Source organism: Canis lupus, chromosome 6 (assembly GCF_011100685.1).
Source record: "Canis lupus familiaris isolate Mischka breed German Shepherd chromosome 6, alternate assembly UU_Cfam_GSD_1.0, whole genome shotgun sequence".
Taxonomy (NCBI): domain Eukaryota; kingdom Metazoa; phylum Chordata; class Mammalia; order Carnivora; family Canidae; genus Canis; species Canis lupus.
In genome coordinates, this window is record NC_049227.1 from 76,711,526 (window position 1) to 76,736,971 (window position 25,446).

Below are 25,446 nucleotides of genomic sequence, written 5' to 3' on the forward strand. Positions count from 1 at the left end.
AGTAAAGAATATCCAATGGAAAAAAGACAATCTCTTTAACAAGTGGCAATGAAAAAACTGGGCAGCAATATGCATAAAAATGAAACTATACACTAAAATAAATTTAAAATGGATGAAAGACTTAAACGTGAGACCTGAAACCATATAAATCTGGGAAAAGAACACAGGCAATAACTTCTTTGACATTAGCCATAGCAACTTTTTTCTACATATGTTTACTGAGGCAAAGAAAACAAAAGCAAAAATAAACCTTTGGGATACATCAAAATTAAAAGCTTCTGCACAGTGAGGGAAACAATCAGCAAAACTAAAAGGCAATCTCTAACAAGGGAGATTTTTGCAAATGGCATATCTGATGAATGGTTAGCATCCAGAGTATATAAAGGACTTATCAAACTTATCAAACTTGTTTTGGGGGTTCAAAACAAATAATCCAATTAAAAACGGGCAGAAGACATGAACAGACTTTTCTCCAAAGAAGACATCCAGATGGCCAACAGACATGTGAAAAGATGCTCATCATCACTAATTGTCAGGGAAATGCGAATCAAAACTACAATTAGATATCACTCCGCATCTGTCAGAATGGCTGAAATCAACAACACTAGAAACATCAGGGGATCCCTGGGTGGCGCAGCGGTTTGGCGCCTGCCTTTGGCCCAGGGCGCGATCCTGGAGACCCGGGATCGAATCCCACGTCGGGCTCCTGGTGCATGGAGCCTGCTTCTCCCTCTGCCTGTGTCTCTGCCTCTCTCTCTCTCTCTCTCTCTGTGACTATCATAAATGAATAAAAATTAAAAAAAAAAAAAAAGGAAACATCAAGTGTTGGCGAGCATGTGGAGAAAAAGGAACTCTCTTGAGCTGTTGGTGGGAATCAAACTAGTGTCTCCACTCTGGAAAGCATTACGGAGGTTCCTCAAAATGTTAAAAACAAAACTATCCTATGATCTAGCAATCACACTACTGGGTATTTACCCAACAAATACAAAAACCAAAACCCTTACTCAAAGGGATATATGCACCCCTATGTTGATAGCAGTATTATTTACAATAATCAAGATATGGAAGCCACCCAGGTGTCCATATATAGATGAATGGATAAAGATGTGGTCTACTTCTACAGTGGAATATTATTCAGCCATAAATAAAATGAGATCTTGTTATTTGCAGACATGGATGGAGCTAATGCTAAGCGAAATAAGTTGGTAAGAGAAAAACAAATACCATGAGATTTCATTCATATGCGGAATCCAAGAAACAAAACAAATGAGAAAAGGGGAAAAAATAGACAAATCAATACACAGACTCTTACTTATAGAGAACAAACCAGGGGAGGTGGGTGTGGGGATGGGTGAAATAGGTGATGCGGATTTAGGAGTGCACTTGTGATGAGCACTGGGTGTTGTATGGATTTACTGAATTACCAGATTGTATACCTGAAAGAAATATAACTATGTTACCTAACTGGAGTTAAAATAAAATTAAAACTTAAAATATCAGATACCTACAAATAAACCTAATGGAAGACCTTTACAGATAAAGTTACAAAATACTGAGAAAATCAAAGACCTAAATAAATAAAGAGGTATTTCAGATCCATATACTGGTAAGCTCAATGTTGTAAAGATGATATTTCTTCCATAGGTAATCTACAGATTCAATATAATTCCAATAAAAATCCCAAGAGATATTTGTTTGTTTGTTTGTTTGAGAGGGAGGGGGGGATAGAAACAGACAAGCCAATTAAAAGTGTTCGTGGAAATCTAAAAAGCCAAGAATAACAAAGATGATATTAGGGACGCCTGGGTGGCTCAGGGTTTGAGTGTTTCCCTTTGGCTCAGAGCATGAGCCTGGCTGGGGTCCTGGGATGGAGCCCTGCACCGGGCTCCTTGCATGGAGCCTGCTTCTCCCTCTGTCTGTGTCTGTGCTTCTCTCTGTGTCTCTCATGAATAAATAAATAAAATCTTAAAAAAAAGATGATATTAAAAAGAAAAGAGCTAAGTTGGGTGAGAACTTATACTACCAGATCAACAACCTTATTACAGAGCTACTGTAATAAAAATAATATGATACTGATGCTGATGCTATGTTGACTGATGTAATTACAGGAAAAATACGGACCTTAACCTCTGATTCATACATACAAATATAATTTTGCATGGTTTGTTAACCTTACATGTGAAATTTAAAACAACAAAACCTTCCAGAAGATAACATAAGAGAATATCTTTGTGGCCTTGAGATAGGCAATTTTTAAAGATGAGAAACCAAAAACGTTCATGTTAAAGGAAAAGGTTGATATTGAGCTATATTAACATTTTAAAAATCATCAAAAATTCCATTAATGGAGTGAAAACCTCGGGCCAAACTAGATAACAGTATTTGCAGTACAGAGATTTTACAAAAAGCTCATATCTAGAGTATATACAAAATTTGTATTAAACCATAAAAAGGGACAAGTGGCACAATATTAACAAAAGATGAACAAATATATTTGCTTGACTGTAAGGATATTAAGATGTATTCAATACGAAAAATGTGTTCAATGTCCTTAATCATCAGTAAAATATAAATTATCCCTTCAATCAGATGCGATTCCACTGAAAATGGTTGAAAAATTCGGAATATCCACTGTTGATGCTGGTGTGGATCAACTACAACTCTCATACATGACTAGTGGAAGTATAAATTGGATCAATGATTTTGAAAATGATTTTACAATATCTACTAAAGCCGAAAACATGCACCTTATAGTCCTGCAATCCTAGACTAGGCATAAACACAACAAAACTGAGAACTACATTTTCTATGGCAATGTCCATAGCAGCATTATTTAAAATAGTCCCAAACTAGAAATAAATTGTTCAAACACTTAACAGGAGAAAGATTATCAACAAGAAAATGGATAAAAAATTTGATATTGATGTAACCTAGAAATAAGAATGAACAAATTGCTGCTTCAGGCAGTAACACAAAGAAATAAAAAATATAATATTAAGAAAACAAAGCTAGACACAGAAGAATACATATAATATCCTTCTATTCATGTAAATTACCCAAACAGGTAAAAACTAATTGATGGTGATATAAGTAAAAATATTGCTTTGTTAGGATAGTTAAGACTTGGATGAGGACATGAGCAAGGATTTGGGGTACAGATATCCGAGATTTGAGAGGTATCTACATGGTTGTAGTCATTTACTTTATCAAGGTATATACCAAAGATTTTTGAAGTTCTCACGTTATATTTAACTAAGAACTTTATAACAACAATAGTAATATGAACAACAATAAATATGACTATTCTATGTTGGTCACTTACTTTAAGGACACAGGGTTTTGGGTCACTGTTCACTAAATTCTCACATCAGTCTTATAAGATATTGCACTAATTTTGGTGACAAGAAATTGATTCTAGAAAAATTAAACAACTTCCTTGTCTGTGGTAGAGCTGGGATTAAAACTCAGGTCTGCTGACTGCAGAGGCTCAACTCTAAATCACTCCCAAGTACTGCTCCCAAATGCCACGTTGATGGCGCACATTGAAGGGAACGGCCACCTGCCGAAGACCTGTCTGTCTTGGTAGAGAAGATACAAATAAGGAGCGTGATAAAACATGTAGGTTAGGATGACTGAGTACCACTCGGGATACAATTGCTGCAATCAAGTTATGAAAGAAACCATATAACCCTGGCAGTGTTAATGCTATTGAGTCTGATAAAATGAGGTCTGAAAGAGTGTGTCGTGGTTATTTTCTAATGTCAACTGGTCGCGAGCACCATCCAAAGGGTTTACTGAGTCAGAACAAGCAGGGCAATCCAAGAGGTAGGAAAAATGACAAGAGTCAGTGAATGTGAATTGAACATTTGCAGGCAGCACAAGGGTGGAAGTCGATGGGTTGTTTTCATCTACTTAGAGCACTTGTTCATCTATTTGGTCCATGAATACCCAGAGTTTTGAGTGATTTTGTAGGTAGAGGGTGAGAAAGGCAGAACAGAGAATGTGACTTGAAAACCTTAAAATACTTATTCAAGGACCATAAAAGTCACCCTGTTCCACTTAGCGAAATTAATAGAAGAGTTTATTTAATTCACAGGGTTCAAATGAAATAATACATATCAGTGCATCTCAGTCTTTCTCCCTACATACCTTCTGGGGCAGAAGACAGGGAAGGAAAGACCCTCATGGGTCTGGATGAACAGCACAAATTAGCTGAAGTTAAGTATAATATTTATTTAAACCTGGATGTTTCATTTAATATTTTTTTTGCATTTAATAAATAGTAGCTACTTATATTACTTTCTGGCTTTATTTTTCCAAAATTTTTTTAATCGGCATGTTTATTAATGGAATGTGACCAGCAAACATACTTCTTCTGCTATTGATTAAACCTAATCAATATGGAATCGTAATATACACGAACTTCATCAAGAGTAAGTATGTGGACAAGATCATCCTACTGTCAGTGCAGTAGCTGACACTGAGTAATTATCGAGGGAAAGTCTCAAAGCAAATTGCTCTGGAAAATACAGGGGTATATAGGCATCTGCCCCCATGGAGTTAAGGATGTTTTGTGTGTGGGGAAAAAAAAGATACATTGCGTGAAACAAACCATAGCTATATATAGATAAAAGAAAAGCTGAATATAGTGAGTGGTCTCACAGAAAATAAAATGGTAAATTGGATCTGATTTAGGGAAGAGACAGTTTAACAGGGGATGGCATTTAAGTGGAGCATTGAAAGTTTAGGAATTTCAAAGAATGGTGAGAATTGGATACGTGCATTCTAAGTGGAGAAGACAATACGTGCAAAGACACAAAAGCAAGAATCTACAGGACATGCATGTAGAATGACAAATTTTGGCCCAAATATTGTAAAATTTGGCCCAATTATCTGTAGATACTAAAAAAACTAAACTAGGAGACACAGAATAGGATGGTGCTTACCAGGGCTGGAGGGTGCAATATTTGGGAAGATGTTAAAAGGCACAAATCTGAAACTACAAGATGAATAAGTTCTGGAGGTCTAATGCATAGCAAAGTGATTATATTCAATAATACTGGATTATGAATCTCAAAGCTGCTAAGAGACTAGGTTTTACTTGGTCTCACTACAAAAAAAGAAATGATAATTATGGAACGTGATAGAAGTGTTAACTAACACTATGGGGAGAACATACTGCAATATATAAATGTATGAAATCAACACTGTGTACACCTTAAACTTACACAATGTTATACGTCAATTATATCTCAATAAAAAGAGAAGAAATTGTTTTCTACAATGTTCAAGTGGTCCCAGTTTAGTTTTACTGGAGTCCAAAATAATGTGTTTTTGCATGTGTTTAAGTGAGAACTCAAGCTAGAAAAGTAAATTGGAGGTCCAAAAAAATGGAGGTCTAAAATAAAAAAATAATGAGGAGGCCTTACTTCAATGCTAGGATTGTAGGCTTTTTTTTTGTAGGCAATAGAAAGTTTTAAAGTTCTTTTTTAAGCAAAAGAATGGCAACAATAGGTTTGAATTAGACATGGCAAATATTTATAGTATATATACAATATACCAGGAACTGTGCTAGACACTAGAGGTATAAAGATAAATGAGACCTGAACCTCATCGTCATTTTGCTTAGAGTATAATAACAGAGATAGGCATACAAACAGTAATCAGAAAAACAAAAGTCTATATAAGCATCAGAGACTTCATTGATTAAAAAGGCTAAACATGCTATTGGGAGTATGAACGTGTGTGGCAGGGTGGCATTTGAGAGATGAAAGTGCTCTCTTAGGCTGATATGATAAAGTAAAGCCTACTAAGGAGGAAGAAGCAAATGCAAAAGGAGGTAAGTGGGAATCAGTGAGTTGTGTTATGAGAACTACCAGCAGTCTTACATTTCTGAAGCATGAAGAGTGTGCATGTGCATATGTGTGTGTGTATGTGTGCACATGTATATACTCATATACACTGGGGAAGCTCAGCAAAGGTGAGAGAGAGAAGGGACTGGACAGTAGTTAGGAATCCACAGTATGAAACTGAATTATAAACTATAAAGTAGCTTAGAAAATTATAAAATATTAACTTCAGGGATCCCTGGGTGGGTCAACGGTTTAGCACCTGCCTTCGGCCCAGGGCGTGATCCCAGGGGCTCGGGATTGAGTCCCACGTCAGGCTCCCTGCATGGAGCCTGCTTCTCCCTCTGCCTGTGTCTCTGCCTCTCTCTCTTTCTTATTTCTCTCATGAATAAATAAATAAAATCTTAAAAAATTAACTTCATAGGCAGCATAGCATCTTGGTTAAGATCATGGCCTTTGGAGTCAGACCAGCTGGGTTGATGATTCCAGCTCCAGCATTTATTAACTCAGTACTCTTAAACAAGTTCCTTAACCTTGGTTTGCCTCAGTTCTCATCTGTAGGATGGAGGTCCCTGTTTCACAAGGTGCATGTGAGGATCAATGAGTTAACATTTTTAAAGTACTTAAAACAATATTTGTTAGATAAAAAAATTAGATAGCTTTTATTTCATTAGAGAAGGTCTACCAGATTGGTAGAGTCAGTGATTTGACTGTAGCTTAATCAATGATCTTGACCTGTTGAGAGAGAAAGAAAGAAAGAAAGAAAGAAAGAAAGAAAGAAAGAAAGAAAGAAAGAAGAAGGAAGAAGAAGAAAGAAGAAGAAGAAGAAGAAGAAGAAGAAGAAGAAGAAGAAGAAGAAGAAGAAGAAGAAGAAGAAGAAGGAAGGGAGGGAGAGGAAGGGGGGAGGGAGGAAGGAAGGAAGAAGGAAAGAAGGAAAGAAGGAAGGAAGGAAGGAAGGAAGGGATGGAAGGGAAGAAGGAGGGAAGGAAGGAAGGAAGGAAGGAAGGAAGGAAGGAAGGAAGGAAGGAAAGGAGGGAGGGAGGGAGGAAGGTAGGAAGGAAGGAAAATCATGGACAGAAGAGGAAAGAGGAATGCTCAGCCAAGACACACTGGGTCGGGAGAAGCAGTGAGGATTGGCCTTCATTGGTTGTGCTAAGTTAGCAGAATCACAGCAAGAGGAAGACCAGCATAGATCAGTCTGAAACAAATATCTGTAACTGCACCTGTTGAAAACCTCTCTAGACTCTTACTTCTTTAAACATAGGACTAAATTTGAAGAATCTTGTTAGAAAAACAAAAAAATAAATGCTGGGGAAAAGCATTTCTAGAGACGGTGGGAGGTACTTCACTGAGGCTAGACGATGGGAGGATGTAGAAGCCGTGCTTCTTCTGGAAGTGGCAGCAGCAGGAGTTCCAGCAATGCCCATTTCGAGTGTGGTTCCAGAAGTAGCAAAGGTGAGTGAGACACTCAACTCCTGCTAAGTACCAAGGAGAGCAGCTCAAGGAGTACCTACCATTTATGTGCGACCTCCTGGGTTCCTATGGCTCATGTCGACTTCCTGCAGTTCTTAATCTGAGGGTAGGAACACAAACCTTTTTGTGCCTCTAGCTCTTCCAACGTCTCATTATTTAATAGCCTGAACAAAATTCCCATCTACTTTAAAAGCTTTCAGTTATTTCCGCTTTGATGCTTTGCTTAGGACACATATTCTTAGACCTTGGGGAGACGGGCTTTTGCGTTTTGTCCCACTCTGTTAAGCCATGGCTATGATGAAGGACATCTTGAGAGACTGAATGGTCACAACACCAGGGATATCACAGACTTTTACACGAGTTGTCAAGTTACAACATAATTTAAATTCAGTTTTTCCATGTCACTGATATTTTTTTTCTAAGTTTTTACTTAAATTCCAGTTAGCTAACATACAGTGCAATATGAATTTTGGGTGTGGAATTTAGTGATTCAACACTTAAATACAACACCTGGTGCTCGTCACAAATGTTTTCCTTAATCCCCATCAGCCATGTCTCTGATATGAGGGTGATGATTGTAAGGAGTGGGATCCCAAGGAAAGAGAATACATTTGGATGGCTTTCCATGACTCTGAGAACTTTGAAGCCCCTTAGTATCATGGGCCTCACTTGAACATAGGAGTAGCCCTTTCTTTTCTATTAGACGAGACATCCCTTGCTTGAAGAAAATCAATGACTTTATCTAACTATGTCTGTTCTCCTCAAATTTCACTCTGTAACCTGCATTTCTGTTTATCTATCAAATACCCCAAATATTCCTCAGTGGAATAAATATAAAGTCTCAATACGGAGAAGAAAAATCTACCCACTAAGTTTTTCAAAATTTTACTTTATATCAGTAGAGACTGGAAAATTTGTTCAAGAATGTTTGCTGTGCTAGATCAAGGAGAATGAAACCACGTTACAATGGGATGATTTTATCAATACGGTTGCATTTACTTAACTGTTATGGATTGAATTTTGCACCTCTTACATACATATGTTGATGTTCCGACCTCTGGTACCTTAAAATATTACCATATTTGGAAATGGACCCTTTACAGAGGTAATTACAATTAAAAAGGTCATTTGGGTAGGCCCTAATCCATGTGATGGTAATTGGGGATACAGCCTTCAAAGGGGTGACTGAGTTAAAATGAGGTTATTAGGGTTGGAATCTAATCCAATATGACTGGTGTGTTTGATAAGAAGAGGTATAGACACTAAAAATGGATGTGTAAAGGCCATCTTATGAAGACACAGTGAGAAAGTGGCCATCTGTAAGGCAAGTAGAGAATTCTTAGGAGAAATGGAACTTTTCAACAGCTTAAGCATGGATTTCTGGCTCCAGAACTGTGAGAAAATATATTTTTGTTATTTAAACCACCTAGTCTGGGTATTTTGTTATAACAGCCCTAGAAAACTAATACAATGACATTTGGTATTTAATGGGTCAGTCTAAGCAGCCAAGAGTGGATCGAACAGTTTATTTGATTGATTTTTGAAATCTTTAAGCTCATTTGATACCTCACCTTAGTGATGAGCTAGATTCAATACCGGAATTTACCTGGTATAATGTAGAATGATGGTTCTTGGGGGTGCATATAGGAGTCACCTGGAAGACTTGCTAAGACTTGCCCACAGATTGCTGGGCCCCGCTCCCAAAGTTTCTGATTTAGTGAGTCTGGGTTGAAGGAGGAGAATACACATTTTTAATAATTTCTCAAATGTTGCTAAGGCTTCTGGTCCAGAGGACAAAATGTGAGAATCAGGCAAGTACACAGGCACTTTTTTCATCAAGGAACTTTTTAATTTTTTGGTGAAAGGAGCGTCAGCATCCATTTAACAGCTTTAGAGTGAATTTCCTCTATATTTCAGGAATGATGTTTGGGAGACAGTGGAAATAATGGGATGCCAGAAGAGTGAAGGCCTGGTGCCAGTATCTAAAATACCAGCTACAAGATGGGATATAGTTAACATGATAGGCAGCAAAGCTGGAGGACAGTCAAAATGGTTTATCCACAGGAACTTTTAGAAGTGGCTAAGTAATCGGTTTCTTCTTAGGAATGGAAGACGGGGATAACCTACTAAAATATCATTTGATCTAAATAACATAAAAATAAAGCTTTGGGTCTGATAGTCAGAACTTTGACTTGCGTTGTCCCAAAGGGCTTTTTCCCAGTTAGGTATGCCTAAGCCAATTCATAGATCAGCAGTCGCTTTATTGCAGGAGAGGTCGAGTTCCCTTGTACTGACACAAGTAATATTGTAAATTTTTAAACCTTTACTAAAGCAATTGAGGAAATGGAGGGAAATAGACTCGGAGAGGATCACTAAGCACTGGCTCAGGTTTGACACTAATCCCCAGGGATCTAAAATGACACTGTGGTCTAAGAGTCTAACTAGGGACTTAGAGAGGTCACGTATTAAATAAAATTTTGGTCTAAGATTTTCTCAAAGTAAGCCCCAGTGATTATACAGACATAATCAATTCCTGAAAGTATAGTTGAAATAGACAGTTTTTGGCAGCTAGTAAGACCCCACATTGGCTTCCTGACCCATACAGTAAGGTCAATTATATAAAACAACTGAAGAAAAGCCACTGAAATGTCAATAATGACCAAAATAGAAAAACCAAATGTAATACTGCATCCTTGAGGGCATTTCAGAAAGCAGTATTGTTACCAGATATTTAAGGTAGTGATTCCTGTAACAACTTCATTTAATTTATTTTTTGAATTGTGAAAAAGACCAATGGTTCCTGGAGAATGACTATGCATTATCATAAACCTAACCAGGTGGTTACTCCAATTGCAGCTTCTGTTCCGGATTGATCTCCTAATTGGAGTAATTCAGCACAGTCCCTGACATTTGGTACAGAGTCATTGAACTAAAAAATACTTCTCTTCTACTGTTTAGTAAGAAGCATGGTAAGTAGCTTGGTTTCGTCTGATGTGACAATTGCACACCTTTACTGTGTCATCTCGGGGTTAAGTCAGCTCTGTGGCTCTCTTGTCATAATCAAAACTATAGGAACGTTGATCGGTTTTGCCTTTACAAAAATCTCACACCAGTATGACTTTGACAATATCATGGTATTTGGACACCATAGCAAGAAGTATTCTAAATGACTTGGTAAGACACAAAAATCCCAGTGTGGAAGATACATTTATGAAAACTAAGGGGCATCTAGTAACGTTTCTTTCAACACAGTGTTCTGGGACATGAACAAATTGAAAGACAAATCTCACTTCCGAACTAGCCTACTACTAAGGAGGCGGCACAATGCTTGATGGGCCTATTTGGATTTTAGAAACAACATATGATTACGTTTGTGGCTACCTCTTTGATTCAGTTATTAATTGACCTATATACTTGACAGTTTTGAGAGGTGCCTAGAGTAAAAGAAAATTTGCAACAGATCTAGTCTGCAATGAAAATCTTCCTTGACTTGGTCCAATATGACCCAGTAGATTAGATGATGTGGAAAGTATATATGATAGAGATCATGTTGATATAAGCTGAGATGGTGTGAATCACAAGGTTTAGGGAACAAAGCCAAGTCTGTTTTAGAAAATGACTATTTTCTTTTAGAACAACAGCACCTCACTTGCTGTTGGCCACAAGTAATACATAAACGCTAGACCATGGGACAAGTGACAAGGATTGGGCTTATCTCACCCATCAACCCAGTAGGTGCAGCCGCATAATATCAAGAGGATACAACTAACACAAGGTTGGATTTGAGCAGGTATTGAAGGCAAAAGTAAACTGCATGAGTTTAAACCATTATTGTAACTATATTGTTACTCTGGGACGCCTGGGGGGCTTAGCGGTTGGGCATCTGCCTTCAGCTCAGGATGTGACCCCGGGGTCCTAGGATCGAGTCCCCCATTGGGCTCCCTGCAGGGAGCCTGCGTCTCCTCTGCCTGTGTCTCTGCCTCTCTCTGTATGTCTCTCATGAATAAATAAATTTAAAAAATCTAAAAAAAAACTATATTATTACTTTTCTCCAACAATTTCTATGATTCCATGGAATAGAGATTGGCAAATTTTTCCCTGTAAAAGGTTAGATAGTAAATATTTTAGGCTTTGTGGGCCTTTGATGACTGTGATCATACCTATTCAACTTTGTCAATACAGTGTGAAAGCAGAAACAATATGTAAAAAAATGGATGTGACTATGTTTACATAAAATTTTATTTATAAAAGCAGGCTGGATTTGGCCCCTGGGCCATAGTTTGCTCATCTTTGTCATAGAGAGTTCCTTACAAGTAGTTGACTAGAGGAGAGAAATATTAGACCTGGGCTTTCTAATCACTCTGCACAATATGCTGGAATTAGCCAGAAAAGAACTGCTGCAACATTACAGGCCTATTCAAGGAAATTCTTGAAACATTGAAAGTAGAGAATTCTCCCAAAGAGCAGAAATTCAAGCAGTATATCTAATTGACACTTTATTTTGATAGAAAGATGATGGATCTACATTGTATGTATTATCACTGATTCACGGAGCATAGCTAACAATTTGGCCAGATGGTCAGGACTTGGAGAGAAAAAGATTGGCAAGTTCTTAACAAAAAATACGTACAGACAAGGTATGTGATAGACATCTTAGATTGTGATGGTATTTGTGCCTCACGGGAATAACTAACAAAGGACCTTTAGAACAGAGGAATATCTCAATAGTCGGGGAGGTGAAGTGTCTTTTGTTGTGGTCGGTTGAGGTCAGCCTACTGTGTAGTGGGTGGAATTGTGTCCTGCAAAAAGATATGTCCAAATCCTAGGTCCTCAGAACCTATAAATATGTCCTTATTTGGAAATAGGGTCTTTGCAAATATAATTAAGCTAAAGATCTTGAGATGACATCATCCTGTGTTTAGGGTGGTCTCTAAATCAAATGATTGGCCTCCTTATAAGAGAAAAACTAGGAAGATCTGTGACCCAGAGACACTCAGGGAAGGAACGCACATGAAGATAAAAGCAGAGATTGAAGTTTTTGGCCAGGAACACCAAGGGTTGCCGGCAGCCTTCAAACATGGAAAAGAGGCATGAAACAAGTTTTTCCTCAAAGCCTCCAGTAGGAATCAATCCTGCAACAACCTGATTTCAGACTTCTGGCCTCCTTTACTGAAAGAGAATAATTTTCTATTGTTTTAGGTCACCCAGTTTGTGACATTTTGGTGGCTTTAGGAAACTAATACACAGTGCTTGCTTGATGGAAAAGTGGACTTGGCATCAAGGATTGAAGGCTTTGCTCAACTATCAAGGCCAATATGGTGACTGTCCATGCAGAGTCCCCAGTCTGCCAACAAATGAGACCAATATTGAGTTCAGAACACAGCAGCATTTTAGGGGGGAGGGGATCAGGCCAGCCATCCAGTCACAGACTGATTACGTTGAGCTCTTTCCCTCATGGAATGGGCAGTGGTTTATCTCAACCGCTCAACGCTTATTCTTGGTCTGAACGTGTCGTTCAATGCTTCTGCATGTGAACTCCTTGAATGTCTTATTTAGGGTCATGCAATGTTGCTTCTGACCAAGCAACTAATTTCATATTAAAAGAAGTATAGTAATGGCTTTAAACTACAGAATTGTTTCTACATTATCCTGTTGCAGCTATCCTTATAAGATGTAGGAATGGCCCCGTGACTAATCAGTTATGGTGCCACGTGAGAGGCAAAACCTTATGAGGTTAGAGTGGTTGTCCTGTAAAAGCTGGAATATGTTTTGAAACATGCTGCTGTTGTTTCCATGGCCATAACTGGACTTCCGAAAGAAGAAGGAAGGGAGTAGAAGAATTAATGTTCAATAAGATTCTATGTAGAGGAATTAGCATGTGTTGGAAATGGTAAAATTTTACTTCAGCACATTTGCTCCTGGGAAAATTTCACAGGGCCTCTTGTCTTTAAAAGGAAAACAATCTTCCTATTTTTATTTTTTTTTATTTTTATTTATTTATTAAACATTTTTTTTAATTTATTTATTTACGATAGTCACACTCAGAGAGAGAGAGAGAGGCAGAGACACAGGCAGAGGGAGAAGCAGGCTCCATGCACCGGGAACCCGACGTGGGATTCGATCCCGGGTCTCCAGGATCGCGCCCTGAGCCAAAGGCAGGCGCCAAACCGCTGCGCCACCCAGGGATCCCAATCTTCCTATTTTTAAAGAGGTGGATAGCTAAGGTAATTAAAAGAATAAACACTTTCAAAATTAAATTAGCATCATGAAGCAGAACAGGAGTAGTAGTCTACCCAGCGGATGTCAATCCCTATTAACGTAAATTTAAAGCTATTCCAATATCAACAGTTGTGTGAAAGTAATAGGGTGTTCTGTTTTGGTTAAGTAATGAGGGCTTGGTAAAATGTTACACTAGGAATCATGTTCCAATGATAGCTTTTCAGTATTCATACTCTACTCCTAGCACCATTATTCTTTTTATAATTAAATTCAAATTTTATATGATTTTCTAAGTCTTTCCCTTGATATTTTTTTTGTAAGCTATCACATTCTTGTAACATTGGAATGTGGGGAATTTTATTTTCTGGTTTTGTTTTTAATTTTCATTGCGCACTCTGTCCTCATTGCTGCAAGCAGAGCTACCTCTGTTCTTTAAGACAATGACAGCTCAGATAGAGAATGATGAAGCACACATATTACCAACTGTAAATATCACTTTCAAAAAGTTATTGCGTTACATTGAATATCAAAGTGTTTCTAATCACATCTATAAATCTTAGGAATATGATTAGAATATACAAGCCCAAAATAATGATTTCCGTAATATGCCTAGAATTGGAACATAATGAAACATTCAATTTATAAACTTACAGAACCTAAACATTCCATTATTACAGATTTTCAAGCCAAAGAACAATACCATTTTTTTAAATGATGCTTTAAGAATGAAGCTATTGTGTGCTGCCTTGTACAATGATACCTCAATTAAGAAATACCCTGGAAAGAGAACTGTTTTAACAAGAATCATACAATTGAAAAAAAAGTCATCAATCATGCTAAATAGAGCTGCCTAAGATTCTACTCTCCACACAAAAATCCCCCAGTGCTCACATTTACACGTCAGGGCCCAATTGAAGGTAAGTAAAACAATTTTTAGAAGCCAGTGTAACATTTGTATTAGAAAGATCTTTACAATTTTTATATTTTTCTCTCTGCAAATCCTGGGGGACTGACTATTCCCAGAAACTGAAGTGCCTAAAACCTTGTACCTCCATCTATTAAAACGAAGAAAGTTCTGGTAATTGGTGACCTACTCTTGGTGTATTGAAGGATTCCTACAACTAAATCTCAATTGTGATGTTTTATTATCTTATTTAAGTCCTTAACTTTTAACTCATTTCCTCCAAATTTGTTAAAGTAAAATGACTAGCACATTCCTTGGTCCAGAAACCCTCCTCAGTGAATGATAGGCGCTTTGTCACTCCCCTCGTGTCTGCCCTTAACAGACTTTCATGAAGACTAAGGCTCTGAGGTTCTGAAAAGGAAACTATTGTAGAGGATCGGTGCATTTGGAAAAGAAGAAAACTATGATTTATCCATCTTTTAGATAAAAAGATGATGCTTTGGTATATGGGGAGGGTGATGTGCAGGTGGACATGACTGGGTAGTTGAACAGAAAAATGCCTTTTTTGCAATTCACTGTATCTTGGGAGGAGCTATTAAGGGGGGTAGGGATCCAGGTTCCACTGCCAAAGTTTAAGCTCCCAGTGCTTACTTAAGTAAGCTCAGTGGTACGCCAAACTCAGGTCCTGGGGGAAGAAGAGAAACCTGGCTGTAGTTTGGTCAAATCAAATTAGTGGCCATTTTGTCCAGACTGGTCAGTAGAGACAAACAGATTAGGTAATCATTTATGAGACAGATAATTGGAATTTGGAGGTTCTGTGTCTGGCCTTGTAATAGATTAACAACGAGGTCATCTGGGAAATTATCTAGGTCAGAGGGGGAAGAGTATCTCTTTGCAGTAAACCATTTCCTGAGAATTAAAAAAAAAAGAAGGTAAGGGGATTTCTTAACCATTGTTGCTTTCTAGGAACACAGGGCTCAGGTAAAGCTGAGCAATGTCAGTGCTTAATGTCTCCTCTTGGTGAAATAGTAAAACACTGGAGAGGAACCCAGCTCCTCTTTGAATGTCACCCCATTCTGAAGACAACGCTTGGCTATAAATCTCAGGTAACTAGGGGTGGTGGAAAGGGAGGAGGGCAGGGAGTGGGGGTGACTGGGTGGCGTGCACTGAGGGGGGCACTTGACGGGATGAGCACTGGGTGTTATTCTGTTTGTTGGCAAATTGAACACCAATAAAAAATAAATGTATTACTATAAAAAACAAAAAAAATATCCCAGGTAAATCCACAACCATCCAGGCCCATAGACGAGTGAGTGCGCTAGCTCCAGCACACAGCAACTGTGTGGGGAGGAGAAGTCTACACATAATTTAGGCAAAGTTACCAGCAGTTCAGGTGATCCTGGGTTATTCAGGATGTTGTGTTAATAAGGGAAACTGAAACCCCTTTTCACCTTCTGTCTCTTCAATATTTTCTCATTTCTGCTTCATTGAAATCAAATAATCAAACAGAAAACAGGTTTTGATTTTGTCAGGTGTTTTTTAAATAATCTTCTTTATCTATTCTTAGTATGAAGATTTGAGTTCGTATCCAATGATAGTGGCTCGGATAAAGGCAGAAAGCTTGTGGAGGAAATATTTTGTCACAGAGAGGTGACCTAAACCCTTAAATCATGTGTCAGGACCTGGATAATGGCAATACAGAAGGGTACGGGATGCTTTTCCTGCTTGCCATGCCTTTATCGTCCAGGAGAGAGGTATAGTACTTAAAATTCGCTTATGACTTAATGCTGCAAGTACAATACAGGCCGGTACAGAAGGTCACTAAGACACAGGAGAAAATACACATAACTGCTCTCTGGGAAAACTCAGGAATCTCCTCACATAGGAGTGATATTTGGGTGAAATGTTGAAAGATTAATGGAAATTAGCAAGACAGAAAGCGTGGAAGGACCTTCCAGGAAGTAGAAATTAGTGGTTGTAGAGGCCAAAGGGCATATGAAATATGTCATATTTGAAGACCATCTGTTACGTAGATCGGGTGGACAGAAGGTAGGGAGAGTGGAGAAAGGGCCATGGGCTACAGAGCAGGGTGTTTCTCAAAAGGTGATCTCAGGAACCCTGCATTAGGATTTCCCGATTGACTGTTAAGAATTCAGATTTATGGTATTCATTTCTTTACTTACTGATTTTACTTAGATTTATTGTCTTTAAATGAGACCTACCATATGAGCCTGTTCATGGAATGTCTAAAATCTGCATTTTTAATGAATATCCCAGGGGACTCTGATCCAGAGGTTTGATAGTCACTGCTGTAGAAGTTTGCAAATTTGCATGACAAGGTTCGATATTTACTAAACTGCAGAGATCAAACTTTACCCTATACGTGTTTAAAAGTCTTCAAGATTTTAAAGGGAAGATTTTAATACTGAAGTTAGACTGATCCCACTTTCCATACGGCAAAGATCACTGGCTGCAGCGCCCGTGAAAAATGGGGAAAGGTGTGTGTGTGGAGGACATAATGATAAAAAATGAATTAAGATGTGATTGCCCCAGGCCAGGCAGGAGATATTTTCGTTGAGGATTTAAACTAAAGACGAGTAGGAGAAGATTTGAAAGACATTTAAAGGGCATAATGGGCCAGATTTTGTACGCAATTAGATGTGGAGGATGAGGTGGAGGAAAGAGCCTGGAATGAAAGAAATCACTTTCTTGCTTTGGTGACTGTATTTCATAAAAGTGCGTGTGCATTGCTGCGCACAGTTGTGTGTGTTTAAATGCTTTACACACTTCACCTTCATAATACTTTTAATGCCCCTGAGGGAAGCAAGATCCTTGTCTCTATTTTATCTCTTACAGTTCACGAGACAGGATCTTAGAAGTGTGAGTAAAGCAGTCCTAGATCCCAGATGACGCAACAATTAAGTAGCAGCGACAGACAGGACACCGATGCAGGTGGGCTGAGGCGCGGCGCTCGCTTGCACCCTCTGCACCCACACTTTCTCCACCGAAACCAGAACACTGTTGGGGAAGGGGCGGCTGCTGTTCGACTTTTATGCATTTCCCTGAACGCTTCTCTAAGGAAGCCTGCAGTGCCCTGGCCAGATTATTAAAGTAGCAACAACAATAATTTGTTTCTCTGCACACTTTAGTCTTACAGCCTGCTTCGGTATTAATCACACAGCTCTCTCTTTCATGAGGCTCAGATTTGAGAATTAAAGAATTGTTCATTCTCTGAATAGCATAGCACCAAACACATTGCTCTGTTTCGAATGACAACATGGGCCACCCCTTGGGTCCCTCTGGGATTGGCATAATTTCTTTTCTTAGCAGATGATCTTTCATTTGACACAATAGCTCCGTTTCACAGTGGCCGAGGATTTAGGAATCACATTCTCCAGTTCTTTTGGTTCCAGGGTTCAGGATACAGTTTATGTTTTAACAACGAGGGACATTTGAGCATGATTTGAAAGGGAGAAGTGAGGCAGAACCATATCCTTTTTTTTTTTTTTTTTTTCTTTTTTCTCTTCCCTTTGGCAGTGGCAAGTGAGCACATGGGCTTCAGCAGATGTGAGATGCTGTGGAGGTTTTCTTGTGATCATCAAGAATAGCTTCCCATAGTTTTCTGTCCTACTTGGCCCAGCCCGGCGGCCACCTGGTTCTCCACACACCTGGGGTGGTAAACCTGAGAGCTAGTGGACATTTCCCCTGCTGTTTGCATCATCAGCCCTTCCAACTGGTTTTGTAAGCAGTTTAGTCCCTTTTTTGCTAAAAATACTTAGTGATTTCTGCGAGTGACTTCTGTATCTTGACTGAAACTTGGGTTTGGAATTGATGATGTTGAACTCTATCTGAGCCCCGCATGCCTAGAAACCACGGCTGGTCATGAATCGCCCTTACTTACTTGTTCTTGGCCACTCCTGCCCTTGCAACTCTAAGACCTTCCTTCCTTCTACCTGAGGAATCCCACAAGACTGCAAGACTTCCTGTTTACCTGCCTCTGTAAAACCCAAACCGTCCTCCTCCTCTTTGAGACATTCTTCTTTAACGAAGGTTCTCCCTAGTAACAAAATAGCCTGAACAAAATTCTCTCTTTGATTGTCTGGTCCATTGTGTCTTTCACAGGATCACGCTTTGTTAATATCACTCTACACAGAGGCTACTTATGTGGGGACTTCATAAGGACTATGTCAGCAATTCTTTCAAGATCAATGGATAAGAGTTTCTCATTTTCAAAGATCCTCTTTTGACACCCGGTTTAAAGAAATTTCTCGACACCCAGATGTCGTTGTGGGTTCAAATGAGATCATAATGAAGAATGTCTGCAACTCATTCTAGGTTAGGATTCTTACTCTTATCTTTAGTAACAGTAATAGTAATAATAGTAGTAATAATAATCATAATGGCCTACTATGCTAAAACTGACTCTTGGCTATTAGGAAGCAGATTGTCAAAATAGAAGCCATAGAGTTCCTGCCATTTTTGACGACATGAAAGGATCTTGAAAATTTTTTGTTAAGTGAAGTAAGTTAGACAGAGAAAGACAAATACCATATGATTTCGCTCAGATGTGAGATGTATAAAACAAAACAAATGAGCAAACAAATAAAAACAGAAATAGACTCATACAGAGAGCAAACTGGTGGTTGTCAGAGAGGAAGGGGTTGGGGAGGATGGGTAAAATAGGTGAAAGGGATTAGGAGGTGTAAATATTCAGTTATGAAATAAATAAGTCATAGGAATGGATAGTACAGCATAGGGAATACAGTCACTGAAATTGTAATAACTTTGTACGGTGACAAATAGCAATTATACTTCTTGTGGTGAACATTGCATGATGTATAGAATTACCAAGTCTCTATGTTATACACCTGAAATTAATATAGCATTGTACGTCAACTATACATCAATAATAACAGATTAAATAATCTAAATACATCAATTAAAGATCAGCGATTTTCAGAGTATATTAAAAATAAATATGCTGACTATAAAAAGGAAAAAAAGAATCGAGAGCTCCTATCTTTAAAAAAATAACAAATGAAATAAAAGCCATTCCTAGACTTATTGGTAGGTTATATTACTTTTAAAACTTCTATTACTTGCATTCAGATCCTACAGCAGGTCACTTATCTCTAAATTTTAGATCCTCTATAAAAGAAAAATAATTTCCTAAAAATTTGTGATAATATATGACAAAGGTGGCATTCTTTTTTAGAAAGTTATGCATGTTAATATAATCTCCTCTGTGGGAACGCTTATTTAATAAAAATCCAGATTTTAACATAGAAAAGTTTACCTTTATAATCATAGCCTGAAACCCAAACTTTTTTATTAGTTGCATTCATCATCTTGTCTTTCTTTTATAAATAATTCTTGAAATAAGCAACACATGTCTATAGGAATTTGAGAGTGTAGTATAGCATTCGTGGCATTTTACACTTAAAATGAGGTTAAATTCTTTATTCTTTTCCCAAGAAATTTATTCTGTGATCCCCCTATGTTTTCACTGTATAAGCCCACCTCCGTATCCAATTCATAATAGCTAATTTTCCCCATAATGATTTTATCTTCTTTTCACATGTGCATAAATTATGGCTGATGTCCTAAACAGTGGGTGACAAGAAGTGTGATGCAAAGAATAGTGAGAAGCGAAACACTGTAGAGACTTTGTTATTATCAAATTAAGCTTGCTGTATTGAAAAGAAAATAAAGGTACCATCAGCTAGAGTAGACTGGTTTATGCTGTGATTACAAATGACTCCAATTCTCAGTAGTTTAAATACCAATGTTTTATTTCTAGAAGTTCATATAAGTCATCAGGGAGCTACCTGCATCACCACTTCTCAGGGACCTAGAGGATGGAGCAGCAGCATCTCAAATGCAGTAAGTCCTCATATCAGAGCAAAAGGAAGGCTCTCAAAGTCTTACATAGTCAATTGAATGGTCTGGTTTTGAACTGGCAGATGCCACTTTCACTCAAACTCATTGGTCAAAACTAAGCACTTGGCTCCTCTTAATCTCAAATGTACCTAGAAGGTAGATGGAAGAAAGCCAGAAATATTTGGTGTGACTACCAATGACTACCACAGAAACTGAGGGACGTGATCAATTCTATAAGATTTTATGAACGGCATTAATATGGGTTGGCCAATACTCACATGTGGCATCTGGGTTATACCTACACAAAGCGATATAGAAAACTTGACATCTTTAATTTGAGAGAAGATTAATACACACGGATAATCTCTAATGAGACTGCTTTTTTCTTTTGTAGCTTTTATATCCTATACTCTTCCCATTGCAAGATCATCCATATCTTTACCGAACATCTAGTATATACTCAGAGAGTATGAAGATAAATCAATGCATTGTATACTTATGGATCTTAAATTGTATAAAAGAGACAAAGCATATATATATGTTTATAATATAATAGATATTATAAATTAATAAACGTCAGAGTTTGAAGGAGGAAAAGACTACTTTGGCCTAGGCAGGGAAATGACAGTAGAAGAAATCACATTTTTGTCTTGAAAATCCCACCTACACCTACACCTCTCCTGCCTTCCCTTACTCTATAGACAATAGAGACAAAATTATAATTGCTAAATTTGGATGTAAACAACATTAGAAGAGATGAAAAAATATGTTTATTTTTCTCTAGAAAGGCCTCCACTGACTTTTAGATAAGGTCAAGTACCCAAGCTACATCTTTCTATAGCATGTCCCTTTCATTGTAGTTAGCAAGGAGCTAATAGTGAGTTGTATTTGAACACTTGTGAAAGGAGGAAATGGGTATTATAGGGAAGGGAATGGTATAAGTGAAGGTAAGGTGGTTGAACGTGGTGGTCTGTATGAGAAATGGAGTAGATCAGCCAAGAAGATGTGGAGTGAGGGAGAGAGAATATTGGAAATGTATGAAAAACATGGCACTAAAATAGATAAACTTAATTGTAAATATCATCTAGGAATTTCACCGGATTGCATATCAAATGTCATAAAGTTTGGAAAATGATCTTAGGAGCCTCAGGTAGGCCCAAAGATGAAATAATATCTCTTAGGCAAGGGAAACAAAAGCAAAAATAAACTGTTGGGATTAAATCAAAATGAATAGCTTTTGCACAGGAAAGGAAACCATCAACAAAACAGTAAAACAACTTACCAAATGGGAGAGGATATTTGTAAATGACATTAAACAAACTGATGGTGGTTGCCAGAGGGGAGGGTGGTGTGGGATTGGGCAAAATGGGTGAAGGGGAGGAGATACAGGGCTCCAGTCATAGAACGAATAAGTCACGGGAATAAAAAGCAGAGCATAAAGAATACAATAATATTGTAATAGCAAAGCAACGGGACGGGACAGAGGGCAGCTACACTTGGGGGGAACATGTAGCATGATGTATAAACTTGTCAAATCACCAAGTTGTACACCTGAAACTAATATAACATCATGTGTCATGTCAGCTGACATTTTAACTATCCTGAGTTAAAAAAAAAAAAAAAGAAAGAACTATTTTTTTTTTTTTTTTAGAAAGAACTATTTTTTGACGTGACATTGAAGAAATTAGGAAATCTAGCTGTGAATGAATTTTGAAACAGCATTCTCAGGAAAAAAAGTTCAAGATGATCTAAGAAAAGGTCAACTCTAGCATATTTAACATGTGTAGCTTTCCAAAGGTAGTTGCAATTCATTACTAGGGGGGACCAGAACTATGGAGGCAGTAGTGATAGAAATCCACTCATCCATTCACTCACACATTCGTTATTTCAGCAAGAACTTAAGAAACTCTCCTGATGAACCAGGCAACTAACTTAGATGCCGATGGTATCTGTGGACGAAGAAGACTTTGAGTCTAATATTATTCAAATAAGCTTCTTAGAAATAGGAATGTCTTATTCATTTATTCAGAAATATTTATTAATCTGCCTCTAATTGATCAGATCTTGTGATAGCTGCTTTTATCCTGTATTAGGTATTTCACTGCTACTTGTCTTCATAATTCTTCAGAGTGGGTGGTATTTTCTTCATTTTAGAGATAAGAAAATGGGAATCAGAGAGGTTATATGGAATTCAGCAAATAAATTATTTGGCTTTCACCAAACATGCTAAGAACTTAATTTTCAGTGATGCCTGGGTGGCTCAGTGGTTGAGCGTCTGCCTTTGGCTTAGGGTGTGATTCCGGGGTCCTGGGATTAAGTTCCTCATCGGGCTCCCTTCATGGAGCCTGCTTCTCCCTCTGCCTGTGTCTCTGCCTCTCTCTCTCTCTCTCTCTCTCTGTGTGTGTGTCTCTCATGAATAAATAGATAAAATTATTTAAAAAAAAGAACTTAATTTTCTGGTAGCAAGTAAGCTAAAAGGAAAGTAAGCAAGTTGAGATTTACTTTTGCCATATAATCAGTTATTTGAAGATATGTAAAAGTTTCTTTGGATATTGATTCAGTAGCTCAAATACATCAAAACCAATATTTCAGAAATTCTCTTGATCTCTCCCTACCCTACACCCCAGGCACAAGCATCCACAGAAAGAAGAAAACAGGAGGAAAGTGGTGTGGGTGATACTGATCCAATTGATTTAACCTAGAAAGCAAAATCTTGCCTAGGATTATTCTACCAGACTTCAGTGTATTCACCAAGATCCATAGCACAGGATACTCTCTACTTGCAAGAGAATCTGAGAAGGTAAATATTTATTCTTCCAGCCTCTATGATAGAAACAGCAGGGAAAGGAGGGTTAGGAAATTGGTGTTGGATTTCCTATACAATGCAACCAAAAATCATCGCAATACTCATCCCAATCTATTGCCTATATTCTTATAACAGGAAAACACACACACACACACACACACACACACACACACACACACCAAACAGTAAGACAGCCTGGAAAAGAGCTTGCCAGAGTATATGTACTCTGTTCATGTGTGCATGTTCATGTGTATGTACACACGTCCACATGTATGTGAGATAGGTGAGTGAAATACAGAGATCAACATCTGGAACCTAGATATAAGATACAGACATAGGAAACAGGACTAAGAGAGAATAGTAAGAGGTTTTTTTTTTTTATGTAGCAGTTTATTTGTAATCCAGAAAAAACTGCAGAAAACACACCCCACATAGTATCATTCCCTCAGTGGCTTCTCATTGCTTAATAATTTTGGTAGATCCTCTTAACCTGATCTTTAAGGTTCTTCACTATCTGCTTTCAGACCCATTTTTAGTTTACCTGCTACCATCACTAACTACATTCTAGCCACATAGGTCAAGCTTATTCTTTGGTTATGCCCCATATTTTTCTAACTTATTCATGCTATCCCCCATCTTAATGGTCTTCATTTATATTTTCTTGTTTTTACTTGCAATGTCTGCTATTCAAAGTCTTTCTTTCTTTCTTTAGAGGAAGAGGAAGAGAGCCAGAGTAGGGTCAGAGAGAGAGAGAGAGAGAGAGAGATAATCCTAAGGTTCAACCTCACAATCCTGAGATCATGGCCTGAGCTGAAATCAAGAGTCAGAGGCTTAAATAACTGAGCACCCAGGTGCCCCTGCTATTTAGTCTTAGGCATCTTCTAAAAAATGTCTTAGATGACAACTTCCCCATGAAGACTTTAGATTTCTTCACCTAAATGTCAACATTCAGACAACTGAAACTTCATAACACTTAAAAAAATTATTCCTTATATGATGATTGACTTGCATTTTTAAAACTTAATTCTGTACTTGTTTTCTTTTCATAAGAATGTCTTTCTTGACCTTTTGTTGCCTTCAGCACCAAGTCTAATATCTTGGATGGAAGAAAAAAAATGAGTGAAACAAATATGTTGATTTGAGGAAGAACACAGAATTTTCTCCTGATGACTTCTATTGATAGTTACGTCTCATCACATCTTAAAGATAATTAGGAATCTTTAGTAAAGGTAAGTATGTTCAGAGTTGCTGGATAAACTCATATGAAAATATTTAAATGGAATAACAAATTTTGAAGATGAGAATTGGTACAATGGTTCTATTAAAAATGTAAATGCTCATTTATAAACATGCATTTGTAGCATCCCATCTCCTTTCTCTCCCAAATATCCTATGTTTGATATAAATTTAAAAAGAAGGGGTGGCTCAGCAGTTTAGCACCTGTCTTTGGCCCAGGACGATCCTGGAGTCCTGGGATCGAGGCCCACATCAGGCTCCCTGCATGAGGCCTGCTTCTCCCTCTGCCTGTGTCTCTGCTGTCTCTCTTTCTATGTCTCTCATGAATAAATAAATAAAATCTTAAAAAAAAAAAGACTGTAATGCTTCAGGGGTGCCTGGGTGGCTCTCTCCATTGGTTAAGGCTCCATTGTCTGCCTTCCACTCAGGTCATGATTTCAGGGTCAGGCTCCCTGCTCAGTGGGGATTCTGCTTCCCTCTCACCCTCTTCTCCCCTGACCCCTTGCTCATGCCCTGTGCTCTTCTTAAATAAAAATATATATATATTATTTAATACATAAACAAATAAGTAAAATGATTATGCTGTCTGAATTCTATGGAATAAGATCAGCTGTTAAACATTAAAAAAGTGATTTTTATTTTAATAATGTTTTTCTAATCAAAAGGTTTTTGTTAGGTTTTAGGACAGATTTGTTCTAGCAGATAAAAATTCCTCAGCGTGATTAATCTCTAAAACTCAATTTCATATAAGATTTATGCATCATCAGAATGAATTCCATAGTCTTCCCGTTACAGATTGGTTTTGTAGAAAATCCAGCTACCACCCCTTAGACCGAGATTGAGGGGGTATCAGTTACTTATTAAATGTCACTCTGTTGCAGTGTAAATCTGCACCGAGCTCTCTGGAAGAGTCGATTACTATAATAGTCTTACTATTGAACAACTACGCTCTGCCCTTCCTCAACAACAGCACCTCAAATTAGATCTCAACCTATTAAACTAGCTCATTCTTTGGTCTGTACTGATTGTTGGGCGTTAAGCATATCGATAGCATTTCAGAGTTTATTATATGCTTCTGA